Source organism: Lampris incognitus, chromosome 18, assembly GCF_029633865.1.
Source record: "Lampris incognitus isolate fLamInc1 chromosome 18, fLamInc1.hap2, whole genome shotgun sequence".
In the NCBI taxonomy this organism is placed as follows: domain Eukaryota; kingdom Metazoa; phylum Chordata; class Actinopteri; order Lampriformes; family Lampridae; genus Lampris; species Lampris incognitus.
Genome location: NC_079228.1, coordinates 15,075,687 through 15,090,870, shown reverse-complemented (window position 1 = coordinate 15,090,870; position 15,184 = coordinate 15,075,687). Strand labels below are relative to the sequence as shown.

The following is a 15,184-nucleotide window of genomic DNA, read 5'->3' as shown; positions in this document are numbered from 1 at the left end:
TCTGTCTCTCATAGCGCGTGTCAGGCTCAGTACCACTGACGCTCCTAAACCCAGTGGTTCTCAGTCAGGTCCTTGGGTCTTGCCGGGCTGTGAATTACATTCACCCGTTGTCCCAAGGTCTAAAACGTTCCCGATCAGAGGCGGGGGACAACTGGAACAACAGGTGAATCGATCGAACTACGTGGCAGGACAGAAAAACCAGCAGTGCGGGTGACACCTGAGGACCTGATTGAGAACAACTTGCCTTGACCCACACAATGGAACGAGCGTTATTTCGCTACGCGTGCCATGTGCGCGGTTTTAGAAAGGTGCATATTGACGAATTGAAAGGTCGTGATCCCGCCCTCCAAAGCAGCCGTGGGTCCATAACGCGTTATGAACGGGCTCCGGCGCGACCGCTACCCATGAATTATTAAAGTCATTGTTCCTCCTCGTCGCGATCCGGGGGAGGTTGTCACGTCTTGTTTTGCCCATCACGAAGCGAGAGCACACGATGTGTCGGTGTGTTGTTGTTGTTTTTCTGCGAAGGTGTCGAACACTGAGCAATATATTGTTTTGTTTTGTTTTTTTAAATCAAAGTTGAACGAATAAGAGCCGCGCCAGTCGTCCCGTTCCGCGAGCTGGGATTTGGTTGCGTTGCGATTGGTCCCCCCCCGCCTCTCGCGCCTCGCATCTCGACCCAACCAGCAGACGGCGAAAGAAAAGAGGAAGTGGAGTCATCAGCACTCTATCTATCTCTACAGCAGAGCGAGAGAGAGAGAGGGAGAGAGGGAGAGGGAGAGAGGGAGAGCACACAAACATACACACGCACACACACAAACTCCCAACATCAGCGCTTTGCAGGAAGAAGTCGCGGCGCCTCGCCAGGTTTGTGAAAGCGCGGATCTTTATTTGTTTGTTTGTTTATTTAACCTCGGATATCAATGTTGTCTGTTGTGTTTGAGCTGCACTTCTGTGTGCTTATCGGAAACTGTTCAGTATTCGTAATGCTTTTGATCCGCTGTTTCCGCCGGTGTTTCGGTCGCTGTTAGCGTTGGAGCCAATGCATTAGTCTCTCTCTCTCTCTCTCTCTCTCTCTCTCTCTCTCTCTCTCTCTCTCTCTCTCTCTCGTTCGTTATTTATCAGTCAGTCACTTATTTTTCTTCCTCATAGGGATCATGGCTTTGGATTCTGATCTCGTTTCGTTGCTTTTTGTTGATAATGCAAGTCGACCTGAAACGATTTCGCCCGTCAGAGCCGCGCTACAGCAGCCACTCCGAGTCGCATCGGTATCAAACTGCGCGTCGTTCAGCCGTGCATCCGTGTAGTTCTGCCGTGCGAGCAGATGCGGATGACCAGCCGTGGTCTGGCCTGGGCCATGAGGCTCGTTTTTTTTAGTGCAGGCTGTTCAGCTGATGTAAAAGTGTCGCTTTTATAGCTGCCTTGTGTTTTCCCCACTGCTAATGAAAGAGCTGGCTTAATGATGTGTGGTGTAACTCTAGCCCAGCATGCTGACCGCTGTATGACTGGAGTTAAGAGAGAGGGAGAGAGAGCTTCTGATGTATTTCTGAGTTTAGTCTCTCTCATGAGATGGGGAAAACAAACCTGAGCTTTTAGTCTACAGTGTAATCTGGCTGCTCGGCTGCAACATTCAGATTGCACGTCCTATAGACTTTGTTGGAGCTAGACAAAAAAAAAAAGCAAAGTGAGCAGCTCTCTTAACACGTCCATGCTGGTTGACCTCCAGCAGAGGCTCCTTCTTTGAGCTGCTCAGTCTTCCCCAGTGTTCACTCATCTTCCTCGCAACAGGCCGGGGCAGAATCTAGCTCCCGCACACCAGAGTCCTCTTTTCAGCCAGCCCCCCCCAATCAACACCGGTGTTGCCCAGGGGGGGGGGGGTGTCATCTGCCGTCTCTTCTTGGCCCCTCACCCCTCCAGGCAGGATCCGGTGGAATGAGAGCCCATTTCCGTGCTCTGTTAGCCACCGAAGATGTCCCTGTTGTGATGCTGCCACGTGCACACGGCATCAGCTTGTCAATTCAACAATAAATACCGCTGAGATATGCATGCATGAGGTAGAGATGCGCACACACACACACACACACACCTAAAGCATCTAGGTTTTGACTACAAGGCTGTAAGAGCTGGATGGATTGGCAGTTATGATTGTCTGTAGTTTGAAGTTAGAGGTCACTGACATTAAAAAATATGATTTGATATGTAAACTGCACCTGTTTTATTTATTTATTTATTGCTTAAGCTGACCAATTGTGTTAGAATGCAAGGTTTGGCCTGTTGGCACGCTGTCTTCAGAGTAGACCTTGCTAGTAAGTGACACATGTCCAAAGTAGGTGACAAACTCATGCTCCCTCACACCCACACTTCTCCTCTGTCTTAGGTTTTGGATTGTGGTCTGGTGCAGCATTATGAGTCATTGAACTTGTATGGAAATTGGTGTTTTGGAGAACATCGTAGTTGTCAACATAAAATGTTGGACTATAATCTCTGGTAGGGTACGCGTACACCCACAATGACGGATAGCTGTCGGGTCAAAAGGTGGAGCGTGGCAGCAGTAGTGTTACATCCTAATTTGACCATCACACACACACACACACACACACACACACACACACACACACACACACACACACACACACACACACACACACACACACACACACCGGGGAACTAGTTTTATGGGCCACAGCAACCCTCCCAGCTCCCACTACGTGTATGTGCAAATGAACTTTTCATCATCCTTACAGGGTCCTAAAAACGGGCAGAAAGATGGGGTGGCTCAAGTCCACAGCTAAATGAAAACCGACCAGGTGAAATACGGCGGCTCCCATTCCCCCCCCCCCAAAAGGTCACAAAAAGCATAAATGAGGGGAATTAAAGTTGAGCGCGGGCTCTGTTGTCCTCGGTGCAGCAGCAGCGTAACCCAGGAGGTGACATTAAGTGGACGGGCTGCGGAGAGTGATGGAGAAGCAGCCTGACGTGAAGTTATTCCGTTGCACAGGATGGGGGCCGAGTTGCGTGACACATAAAACCAAGCTGTGAATATGTGGGACACTGCCTACCGTTTGGCACCCTCTCACCTCCCGGAGCATAACCCTGCCAATTTATGAGCCTCTCTCCACCACCACCATCTCACTTACAGCAACTCATCTGCAGTGTCTCTCTCTCTTGCTCTCTTGCTCTTTTGCTCTCTCTCTCTTGCTCTCTCTCTCTCGCTCTCTCTCTCTCTCTCTCTCTCTCTCTCTCTCTCTCTCTCTCTCTCTCTCTCTCTCTCTCTCTGTGTGTGCGTGCTCCCTGTGGGAAAGTGGTGGCATGTAAATTGTTTTCCTCCTGACGTGAGCCTTCGCTTGCCCGTAATCTGTCCATCTTAATGCCTTCGTTTCCCCCTTGTCCCACCTAAAGGCCCTGAGCTGCAGTGTTAGAACCTAAGCTAGACAGCGTCAGCCACATTTCTACCCTTTTGCAGTTTTAACAACAGCAGCTCAAGTCTTTGCGTCTGTTGGGTTTCTCACCCCCGGTCCTCTGCTGCACCTTTCCACACGTCATTTTAAGATTTGATGGAACTTGGTGCCCTGACTTGCATTAACATTGCTGCACCATGTTAGTGGCTTCTCGCTCTATGTGGTTAATTAGAAAAGATGGTGGGATACTGAAGGGGAGAAGGGGAGGTGACAGACAGGGGGATGTCACTGGTGCCGCTGAGAGGTGTCAAAGCGTAAATTGATGATTTAGTAATTTCTTTGTTTGGTGACAAAATTGTGTGTGGGGGGGGGGTCACCACGATGAGAAAAATAGTTACTGCTTTTTTTGTATTCCCCCCCTTTTCTCCCCAGTTGTACCCAGCTAATTACCCCACTCTTCCAAGCCGTCCCGTTTCTGCTCTACCCCCCTCTGCCGATCTGGGGAGGGCTGCAGACTACCACATGCCTCCTCCGACCCATGTGGAGTCGCCAGCCGCTTCTCTTCACCTGACAGCGAGGAGTTTCGCCAGGGGGACGTAGCGCGTGGGAGGATCGATTGATTGATCACGCTATACCCCTGCCCCCCCCCCCCCCCAACGGACGCCCTGACCGACCAGAGGAGGCGCTAGTGCAGCGACCAGGACTCATACCCACATCCGGATTCCCACCCGCAGACACGGCCAATTGTGTCTGTAGGATAGAGTCCTGCACGGGTCCGTTTTTTGAGACACGCACCCGCCCCGCCCCTGCAACGTGCAATGCCGTACCCGCCCCGCAACCCGCACATATAAACCATTACTTCCGCAACCCCACCCGTTGATACAAGACCCGCGACCCCACCCGAAACATGTAGGCCTGATAATAACCATGCAATCAATTAGTCACTAAAACCTACATGTATTTAGGATCCGTTTTCAGTGTTTTTCAATAACGTTGACCACTCATGTATAATTCTGGTGCTTTAATTAAACACAACACATCTGAGATAAACACTAAAATACTATTAGAGGAGAGCTGTCGCGAGGTGTGCCATGCCGTGTCTCGCAGTGCTATGACGCAGGACGCGCTCGTGTAAGCTAAAATGCGCGGACAAACTTGCCGCTAGTTCGGCAACCCTCTCTTTGTCTCCCCTTTCGGGTGCTTTTAGGTCAACTTTTCTTGTAAAGAAGTGGTTAATTGTTGTTGCACCGGTGGGAACATTGGCAACGGCAGCTTTCAATGTGCTGCTTCCGTGACGACGTACCGAGTTTGCGGCTGTCGTAAACCAACACTTTCCGGCACTTTTTACAAGCAGCGAAGCCATTGACTTGGTTATTTTCACCATCTATGAGTGGGCCAAAAGCCCCCCCACACACACACACTGGACTTCGCGCTTGGGAGAAGAATTGTCGGCAATCTGATGTTCTCCACTAGCTATTTCTGCCTTGAGCACATCAGCAGCTTAAACGCTTCCGGGTTAACGACCGCCGACAGCCGGATATGATTGATGAGGTGAGAGGTTAAAAAACAAAAACACATAGTAAATACTATTTTAAAACGTTATTATCCCACACCCGCGACCCGCCCACACGTTCCTTTGTTTAACCCGCACTCGAAACCCGCAAATAAAAACAAGACAAAATACCACCCGCTAACGACATTTCTGCGGGTCACCCGCCGGGTACCCGACCCAAATGCAGGACTCTACCGATCCCCGTGTTGGCAGGCAAAGGAATAGACAGCTAAGCTACCCGGACGCCCCTGCTTAATTTTTTTTTTTACCCATTATTACTTGCACACATGCACACTTAGACTGGTTTCTAGTTGTACTGAGCTTTCAGGACACGATGGCTCCATTTCTAGGATGTAGCACGCGCGTTACTTCTAAAATATGGACCCGTTTCACGGAGAACGTGCGCAGGCGTGTTTCTCCGCCGCGAGTCTAGACCACTTTGTCGGGTCGCCGACTCTTGGATGACCCAGAAAGTGATATGATGCTCTGTGCCCGCTGCTCTCCAGCTGTGGTGCTGCTAAAGAGCTGAGGGTTAGCCAGCGCTGCCTTATCTCCCTCTCCCCCACCCACCATGTGTGGTATTTAGCGTCTCTTAGCCACGGAGCCTCTCAAGAGTGGCTGTGACCCAGCAGGTTAAGTAGTGAGATAGGAACCCCATTCCAACTGGGTGTGTAAAAAAAAGAGAAGAAGCTGGCACTCTGGGATTTAGCTGACGTCGACCCAGCTGTGCATTTAGAGTCGAGTCGTTTGTGAAGGATCGACCGGCCGTGAGTGAGTGTCAGGGTCGTCAGTAGCGCACACGATTGTATTTTTGCCTTTTTTTTAATGTAGGATTTTAGGATTTTCCGCGCGTGTGCGTGTCCGAGGGCAGGCATGTCTGCAGCGGTGCACTGTCTCGGTTTTCACTGCGGTGCTGTGTTGGTCTTATTTCACTCTGCGATTTCACTGTCGGGCTATTTCCACAGTAGCTGCATGCTGATGTGTGTGTGTGTGTGTGTGTGTGTGTGTGTGTGTGTGTGTGTGTGTGTGTGTGTGTGTGTGTGTGTCTCAGGTGTTAAACACAGGTTCTCTTCAGCTGTAACCTAATTATAGCTTGTGTGTGTGTGCGCGCGCGCGCGCTCATTAAAATAGGTGCCTTTGTGTCTCACTCGTTCCAGCCCCCCTTTGTGACACTTAATGGCATTGGCCATCGCTTTTTCATGAAGGATTTTTTTTTTCAAAATTCATTTTTATGGATTAATCCTGTCACGCTCTCCTGACCTCTCTCCCTCTCTCCATCCCTCTGCCCCTCCAACCCTCACCCATCATGCATCGGCATCCGGAACTTTCTCCATCACATCCTCTGCGCACGAAAATACCCTGGAGTGGTCTACTCATGTTTGATCACTCAGGCATTCACCAGGCTCGGGAGGGATCGGAAGGCCGGGTACGAGTCCCCTCAAGCACCCCGATGTGCACGTCCCCCTGACAGTAAGACTCACCCGCCATTGTGCCTCGACAGTGTGAGTCAATCGATCTGCCCTACTTTTCTGCCCGCCGCCCTCCCCCATCCACTTCACCCTGAAATCACTAGTGAGCATTCTTTCTATTTAGGTATTGCTGATCTCGTGCATGGCCTAATGCATCTAACTGTCAATCGTGTGGTATTGGGTATGGTATCACGAGATTTCGTGTCATAGTCATGAAATTTAACCATGAAATCGTGCTGGGGGACAAGATGTCACTGAAATTTTCTTGTCCGGCACCGTGACGTTGTATCCAATGCATTCCTATGGGCCAGGTTTTCCTTGCGGGAGTCACGTTATCCAGATGCTGGCCCTGGCTGGCATGGCCTGCCGGGAGAATGCCAGTCACTTACACATATTTGAAAACACAAAAACGACCCTTACTGTTATTTATCCACATACCAAACGGCAGAAACGACACGACTGCTCAGTAGCCGTCTACATCAGCGGTCTTTATTTTCCTCACTGCTTTTTTATAAATAATTTTCTTACTTCTCCCTTCTACTGCCCCCCAAGTGGGCGGCGGACTAACTACAAGCTATAACACTAACCCTAACCGCCGTAGGTTTGTGTTTCCAAATATATGTAAGTGACCGGCATTCTCCTGGCAGGCCAGACCAGCCAGGGCCAGCATCTTGATAAACCTGGCCCATAGGAATGCATTGGATACAACTTCGTGGCGCCGGACAAGAAAATTTCAGTGACATCATGTCCCCCAGCACGAGTTCCTAGATTAAATTTCGTGGCTATGACACGAAATCTCGTAATACCCGGTTGCGAGTGTTGTGAGAACAGTGTGTGCAACAGGGGGAGGACCCTGTGTGTTTTGGCTTGAAGATGCAACTCATGTAGGGAGATGCTGATTGGTTAACAAGAGTCAAACTTGTGACCGTTTATTTCTGGTTTTGTCCCTTTTGTGTGTGTGTGTGTGTGTGTGTGTGAGAGAGAGCAAAAGAGAATACTGGGTAGATGTCTGATTGGTCCTTGACTAATGTTGAGTCATACCAAACACACACACACACACACACACACACACACACACACACTAGAGGATCTTGTCAGTTCTTCCCCTGTTGAGACTAGACGACACATACGGGTGACTGGAGGTTCAGTGAGGTGGCCTGGAAGGAGAAGCCGCCTGTTGTGTAGCTGTCTGGGTGGAGGAGGGGAGGTGTGCCTTGTTTCTAAGAAACCAGAGAGCTCGCACCGTGTCCCTTCCTGCATCTCATTTGGTTATTCCTGAATTTCCAGTGCGTCTCCCTCTCCTCTCTGTATTGCCTCCCGTGCCCTGTGCTGGCGGGCGTTGTGCGGGGAAGCCGCTGTATATAAATGGAGGATGATAATGTCACATAGCTGAATGTCCATGTCAGGACGGGCTGTCCGTCATCTTCCGTTTTGGATATTCCTTCTTCAGCATGTGGCGGAGGTCATTGGAGGTCAGTCTGTTTTTTGTTTTTTTTACATGTTTCTATTTTAGCTGGCGCTCTTGAACACTACGTCGCAAATTCACTTGCAGTACACAGGATAAGATTCAGTTCCACAAAAACCACAAGCAAACAATTTTTTGGGGGGATATTTTCCCCCTTTTTCTCCCCAATTGTACCTGGCCAATTGATCCGGGGAGGGCTGCAAACTACCACAGGCCTCCTCCGCTACACAGGGAGACGCCAGCCGCTTCTTTTCACCTGACAGTGAGGAGTTTTGCCAGGGGGACGTACGTAGCGCGTGGGAGGATCACGCTATTCCCCCCTCCCTGAACAGGTGCCCCAACCGACCGGAGGAGGCGCTAGTGCAGCGACCGGGACACATAACCACATCCGGCTTCCCACCAACACAGGGATTCGAACCGCCGATCCCTGTGTTGTTAGGCAACGGAATAGACCGCCACGCCACCCGGACGCCCCCGCGAGCAAACAATTTTAATGAGTGCAAATGATCATATAGCAGATCATAGAGGAAAATGTTAAGGAGGGAAAAATAAAATGGGACCCATGAGGAGAGATGGGAGGGATTTTTTTCTTTACTTTTTTTTTGGATTTTTATGTCGAATATAGTCAGATGAGAAATAGGATATCACTCACTGCCAGTTTAGAGCGTTTATGAGCGGCGATGATCAGGATGATGTGTGCATTAATTCTCCGGTTGAATTCCACATTAGTAGTCCGGAGATTTAGGAGGAAAGCCTGCACACTTTGAATTCCACATGCCAGTCCAAGGTGTTTGTATGTGTGTGTGTGTGTTTGTATGTGTGTGATCCAGTATCTTGTCGACGGTGCCATTGCCTGCGATTCGACAATTTACAGCTCACGCTGCAAAACCGGCGAGTCTCGTCACACAAAGCCAAAAATAATTGCCCCGTCTCTTCCTTTTTGCTAAAGCCACCAAGAACAGGCCCAAAACGTAATGACTGTGCTTTATGGAGCCAGGGATTATGATGTTACCTTCATGTCTGCCTGGCCTGTTCTCATGCAGAGATTAATCGTTTACTGTAGTGTGCCGCCTCGTGAAATTGAAGGATTTTTCAGAGTGCGTTCAAAAAAAAAATTTGTTTTTTTTGGGTTGTTACCACTGAAGAAGAGCCGGAGAGCGAGAAGGGAGAGGGCTTCCATAACGCGGCTGAACCGCGTTGCATAATGGATTCACGGGCCGAGACGCAGGATGTGAACCCATTCTGTCACAGCGCCGGGCCTCTTTAATGGCAGCACATGCGACGGTGAGACCAGTCAAAAGGTATCTCTTGAGAGATGAGCTTGATGGGGATGGGGAGGAGGAGGGGGGGTGACTCTCATTACATGCCAAGGTCGGCCTCCAGCTTGGTGTTTGGATGGGGAAATACGAGCCGGAGATTGGAGGAGTTTCGTTTAAGGCCAGGGCTGCCTCGTGAATATCTACGTAAATCAAGACGCTGAAGGACGCGGGGCTCACAGTACACGGCGACATCTCATCTCTTCGTCTTCCTCTCCTTTGAAGCGTCCAGTCTTTTTTTTTTAAGTTCTCTTCCCAACTCCTTTTTTTTTTTTTTTTTTACATCTCCATCCTGCAGAAAGGTACAGGAATGCAGCCTTGTTTTTTATATTGCCCCGCCCCCTTTTTTCTCCCCAATTGTACCCAACCAATTACCCCATTCTTCTGAGCCGTCCCGGTCGCTGCTCCACCCCCTCTGCCGGTCCGGGGAGGGCTGCAGACTACCACATGCCTCCTCAGATACATGTGGAGTTGCCAGCTACTTCTTTTCACCTGACAGTGAGGAGTTTCACCCGGGGGACGTAGCACGTGGGAGGATCATGCTATCCCCCCTCCCCAGTTCCCCCTCTCCCCTGAACAGGTGCCCCGATTGACCATAGGAGGCGCTAGTGCAGCGACCAGGACACATACCCACATCCGGCTTCCCACCCGCGGACACGGCCAATTGGGTCTGCAGGGACGCCCAACCAAGCCGGAGGTAACACAGGGATTCGAACCAGCGATACCCATGCCGGCCTGGTAGGCAATGGAATAAACAGCCATGCTACCCGGACGCCCCTTTGATGCTTTTGTGTCTGTCTAACCCTAGCTTTTCTCAGGGGCCCACCACACGATGACCATTAATTAGCGCCATTTAGCAGTGCATCTGGATTTGATTGACAGGCGCGAGGCAGCGGTGGCCGACTCCCCTGCTGCCGCCGCCGCCGCCGCCGCTTTCAGTTCGGTGGCAATTGTCTGGCGTCAGCCTCGGGTGGTCCTAACCAATCTGTTTAAACAAGCTGTCGTCGCCCTCGCACCAGATGCCTGCCCTTCATCACCTGTTCCCAACGGCAGGCAGCTGTGGATGTCCGACAGCTCTCTTGAGCCACCGACTACCAACCGCTGCCGGTGACAAATACTTCGCCTGCTTGTTAAGGCGTGTTAAGAGTCCTGTCATTTGCTCGTCTGTGTTTATCCCGAGGTATTTGCGACTTCCTGCCGTGTCGTGCAGGAACACACGAAACTGACTAGGACGGAGTGATCCCATGTGGTCGGGAAATCTGCTGGGGATTTACTGTAAACCTGCAAAATAAAAAATGGGTAGCACTTTATAATAACTACACACTATGAAGCATTAGTTAAGTATTAGTAACTACTGAATTCCTCATTTGTAAAGCAAGGCATGCACCAATGGTTGGTGAGTGTGTTAATAGATGGTTTATAAATACTTATTAATACTGCAATTCATGATTAATTCATGCACAAATGTACATCTAAACAGTTTATAATAGTTTATAATCCTGATCTTATGATCCTTTAGACTATTGTGACTCCCAGGGTACTGCTGGCCTTTCAATCTCATTTGTAAATGCGTTGTAAGGCATAGCTAGTCCTCACCTTAGATGAGGTCACACAAAACACTTAACAACTAGTAACTACCCGAGTTAATCGTGAACGGCAGTATTAATAAGTATTTATAAAACATCCGTTAACACACTCACTAGCCATTGGTGCATGTCTTGCTTTACAAAAGCTATACAAATGATGAATTCAGTAGTTACTGATACTTCCCTAGTGCTTCATAGTGTGCAGTTATCACAAAGTGTTAGCAAATTTTTTTTTCTTATGAAGCCACAGATACTTTGATTTCCAAATTATCATCTAGCGCTATCTTATGACACAGGAAGCTCGATAATTCTGTTTGCCGGCTTGTTAAACATGTCACTAAATAAAACGCACAATCTTGTGCACACTGACATATATGTGTATATATATATATGTGTGTGTGGTAAAGACATCTTTTTTTTCCATCCTTTATTTTTTCGGTGGTCTTATTTCATATTTCATGCTGCCAGGCGTGCTTGCGTGGCTCTTGACGTGTGCCTCGCCCAGCCATATGGGGGCACACCTGAAAGTGTGTTTTCTTGTGTCTCGGCCTCAGTTGCCTCCTCTCGCTGAGCCGGGGATTCTGTCACCGCTTGTTGTCGTCTCTCGCCTGAGCTCACAGTCCCCATCTGTAGACCGCCTGCCTATTCTGTCGCCAGGACTGGTCCCTGCCAGGTGACGCTGTGCTGGCCAACCACACACACACACAGGCACACACAGGCACACAAAATCATTTCCAAGTGTAAATCGTACTTTGTCAGCGTGCCCAGTCCCCGGCTCTGTTCTCGAACAGCTATGGCTGAAGTAATAATACGGCTCAACCCGGCTTCCTGGGTCTCGACATGGCCGTGTGCAGAGAAGAGGGGAGTATTGTAGTGGCAGACCGGCTGGGTTAAACGCTGCCTTCAGGGTTTGTTGCCGCGTCTATTCTTCTGTTGTCTGGAGGGGGGGAGGCTTAACCCGCTGGGGGAGTGTGTCTGACTGGTCGAGCTGCATTTCTCTGGTCAGTGAAAAGAGAGGGGCGATGCCACAGGCTTGTCTTTGCAGTAATGCTTAGACCTGCTGGATTCGTAGCAGCCCTGTTGGCGTGCACGGTTACGAGGCCGGGGCCTTATTGTGCAGTGTTGAGAACGTGCTTTAGAAAGGAGCCGGGAAGTACGAGAGAGAGAAGAGACACGGCGACAACCCAGCACGCCTTCGCCGAACAGTGCAAGTTTAGCCACTTCCTGCCGTTGCCTGCATATGAACTGGTCCATTTCCTGCACAAACAGACCAAGTTTTCGATAAAGGTCAAGAGGTGTATGTCGAGCCGGGGCCCTCCCTCTTAGCGGTGTAATGTGGTAAGAGTGTTTTTCAAAGCTGACAAGTGGAACATAACATGTACAATGTCTGTTTTCATGTACTCAGTGAACGGATGGTGGTGGTGGTGGTGGGGGGGGGGGTGATGACATCATTCCAATGACATCGTACCCACAGCAATGAAAGCTCAGTCTGAGGAATGCCCCCACTCGTGTGTTTTTTTGTTCTTCTTTCCCTTCTTTTACCCCCCCCCAACATCCCTCTGGCACTCCCTGACACGCATGAGTGAGGGTTACATACAATTAACCCATAAAAGGCAAAAATAAAGTGCTTTTGAATGGATGCCTTTGCCCCAAAAATAGCCTAAATTTCAACCTCGTTTCAACCCTTGTTGCTCCCTCTGCACCACAAGTGAAGCCCCCACCCGCAGTTTTACTATGGGATGAGAATAACAGGGCAGCTGTGCGCAGCGAAGCCCCAATGAATGGCTTCGTAGACGGGAGCTCGGTCACACAGCCACAATGAAAGGACTTCAGCCATGGCCAGTCACCACAGCACCTCGGGCGGGGGCAAAGCTGGCACTGGCAGTGGCACATGGGCAGGGCCGGGGGGGGGGGGGTGGCGGAGCCGGACGGTGGGTAAACATAGAGAGGGAGGTCACGAGGCTTTGCAAACTGCAAAAAGAGAAGGCGAGCGAGGCAGGGAAGAGAGGGGCGCTGAGGGCGGGGCCCGGGGGGGTGAGTTAAATGAATGGGTGAGGCTCAGGTTTGGGCACGGGGCATCTGTTAGTAAGGGAGGAGATGGCATTGTGGTGAAACGATGAGGCTGAAATAATGAGGGGGGAGGGGGGGTTCGTGTAATAGCGGAGGGCTAGAGATTGGTGGGGAGGGAGAGAGAAAGGGAGGCTTGGCGCACAAATCACTATTACGACGGTAATGTTTCAAGCCTGCTGTCTAATGTGGTGCTGCTGTAGAAGTCAGGATATCCTTTTATTGGGCTGCCTGACTGCCTCAGCGGGATAAAATTAGCTCGGGATCGTTTGGGATATTCTCGGTAGGATCCAGCGGAGGAGGTTTAGCGGAGGCAGGCTGTGTTTGGGTTGCGTGCAGCGGTGTGGGGCAGATGAGCTGCTGTTGGTGAATGACACTGTGGCTCTGGCAGTGCGGGCCCGTCAGTATGGTGGATGGATAGGTATGTGTAGAGAGAGGGCTCCGCCAGCCAGTTCTGGGAAGCAGCCTTTTGGTTAACCTAGGCTTTTAGCTTCAACCAGACAGCATGTGTGTGTGTGTGTGTGGGGGGGGGAGAGAGAGAGAGAGAGAGAGAGAGAGAGAGAGAGAGAGAGAGAGAGAGAGAGAGAGAGAGAGAGAGAGAGAGAGAGAGAGAGAGAGAGAGAGAGAGGAGAGAGAGAGAGAGAGAGAGAAGAGAGAGAGAGAGAGATGAAGTGTTGGTTGATGTATCTCCACAGCTGGGTAGTAGTGTAAGGGGGAGGGGAGAACAGCTGGCAGAGCGAGAAGTGAATCTAACTAGGAGGGTGTGTGTATGTATATCTCTGTAGAGAGAGAGAGAGAGAGAGGAGCGAGGGAGGGAGAACCACAGTGCTTCCTTTGTTCCCCTCATCTGTGACAGTCACTGCTAGTAGACAGTTGATCACTCATTCACAGGCCCCAGCCCCGACATACACCCTGTGTGTGTGTCTGTGTGTTTGTGTGACACAGTTCACCAACAATGTTAGCGCCAGATCACCGCCCGTGAGAGCCCACACCCGTCTTCCATAAAGCCGCTCCTCCTGCTGAGTGTTTATCGTACCCGTGATAACAGTCATCAGCGCTGGCGTAATTGTACCGCTACCAGCATCTAATGGTGACCCCAGATGACGAGGGCGCTGTCTGCCCTGGCGGAGACCGGAGAGACGGACGTGTGCGCTGTAACCCTCTCACTGTGTGTGTATGTTGTGGACGAGCCGCCTGTTAATGCGGACTGCCTTCCCCGCGGTGCAAGTCTGTCAATTTATATTTGACCTTAACGTCGTGAAAAGTGTGTGTGTGTGTGTGTGTGTGTGTGTGTGTGTGTGTGTGTGCAGCTCCGAGCTCTCTTTCATTTCGAGCGGCTTCCTGCGCCGTGACTTGGCTGCCCGCGGGCGGGTGGATGTATAGCTTCTTCTTCTTCTTCTTCTCTTCGCCTGTCTGTTCTGTGGCTTCACCCTGTTGAAAGTAAAACGGTGTTTAGTATTTCTCTCGAGCGTCCACGCGCTGCAAAAATCTCTATTTTCGCCGCGCTCGTTTAGCTTGGCGGTGACGTAAATTGGGGTTTTGTATGTATCCTCCCTGCCTGACCTTTTTTTTTCTTTTTCTTTTTCTATCCAAACCATTTCCCCCCCAAGTAGGACAAGTAAAAATAGGCACGAATCAATCCCAAGTGTTCCCTTAACACGTCTCGTTCTAGGCTACAGCAACCGGGCAGGGCATAGACTGACGGAGCCGGGTACGTTGACTGGCAGGCTGGCGCAGTAAAAGAGGGCATGTTCATTAAAAAGAGAGAAAACTGACTGTGGGAGCAAGTTAGTAAGTCTAGACACATTGACAGCCTTGTAAAAAAAAAAAAAAGCCGGTAACGGCTTTGGGTTTTTTTTTTGAGTTATGATGCTATGATGATGAAATGACCTTTTTGGTTATTACACACCTGAGTGGAGACGGTGATGCGTAGCGCGGGCTGTCTGGGCCGAGCGGGGACAATAACAAGACCGTATTCCCACTGAGAGACGAGCCCCGGCCGGTGCCTCTCGGCGTTTGTAGCGCCGTCGTGCATTGTGAAGCTTCGCCGCACGACACATTTAGCAGTTGCTGGGAAATGTCACATACTCGGTAAAGCCTTTAATGAGAGGTATGTCAGCGAAATGTAAAACACCCCCCGAGCTGCAGGAGCAACTTGTGCTCGTATGGAGAGCGGCAAAGACTCCTGCAAGGCCGGGTTAGCCTTTATTGATTCTGTTGTAATGCAGTTTGTTTGCACTGTGGAGGATACCGTGCCATGTCATGTCCTCCAGAAACAAGCAATGCCATGGGAAAATCGGTGTGTGTGTGTGTGTGTGTGTGTGTGTGTGT

The 15,184-nt window shown here is 50.3% G+C and overlaps 1 protein-coding gene across 1 annotated transcript in view; it reads left to right on the top strand.

Moving 5' to 3' along the window:
• Positions 1–840: 840 nt before the first annotated feature.
• Positions 841–15,184, top strand: part of elmo1 (engulfment and cell motility 1 (ced-12 homolog, C. elegans)) — a 132,190-nt gene continuing 117,846 nt past the window's right edge. Inside the window, exon 1 of the mRNA XM_056298191.1 lies at positions 841–867. The gene's annotated coding sequence lies outside the window, so the exon portion shown is untranslated. The remainder of the gene's footprint in view (positions 868–15,184) is intronic.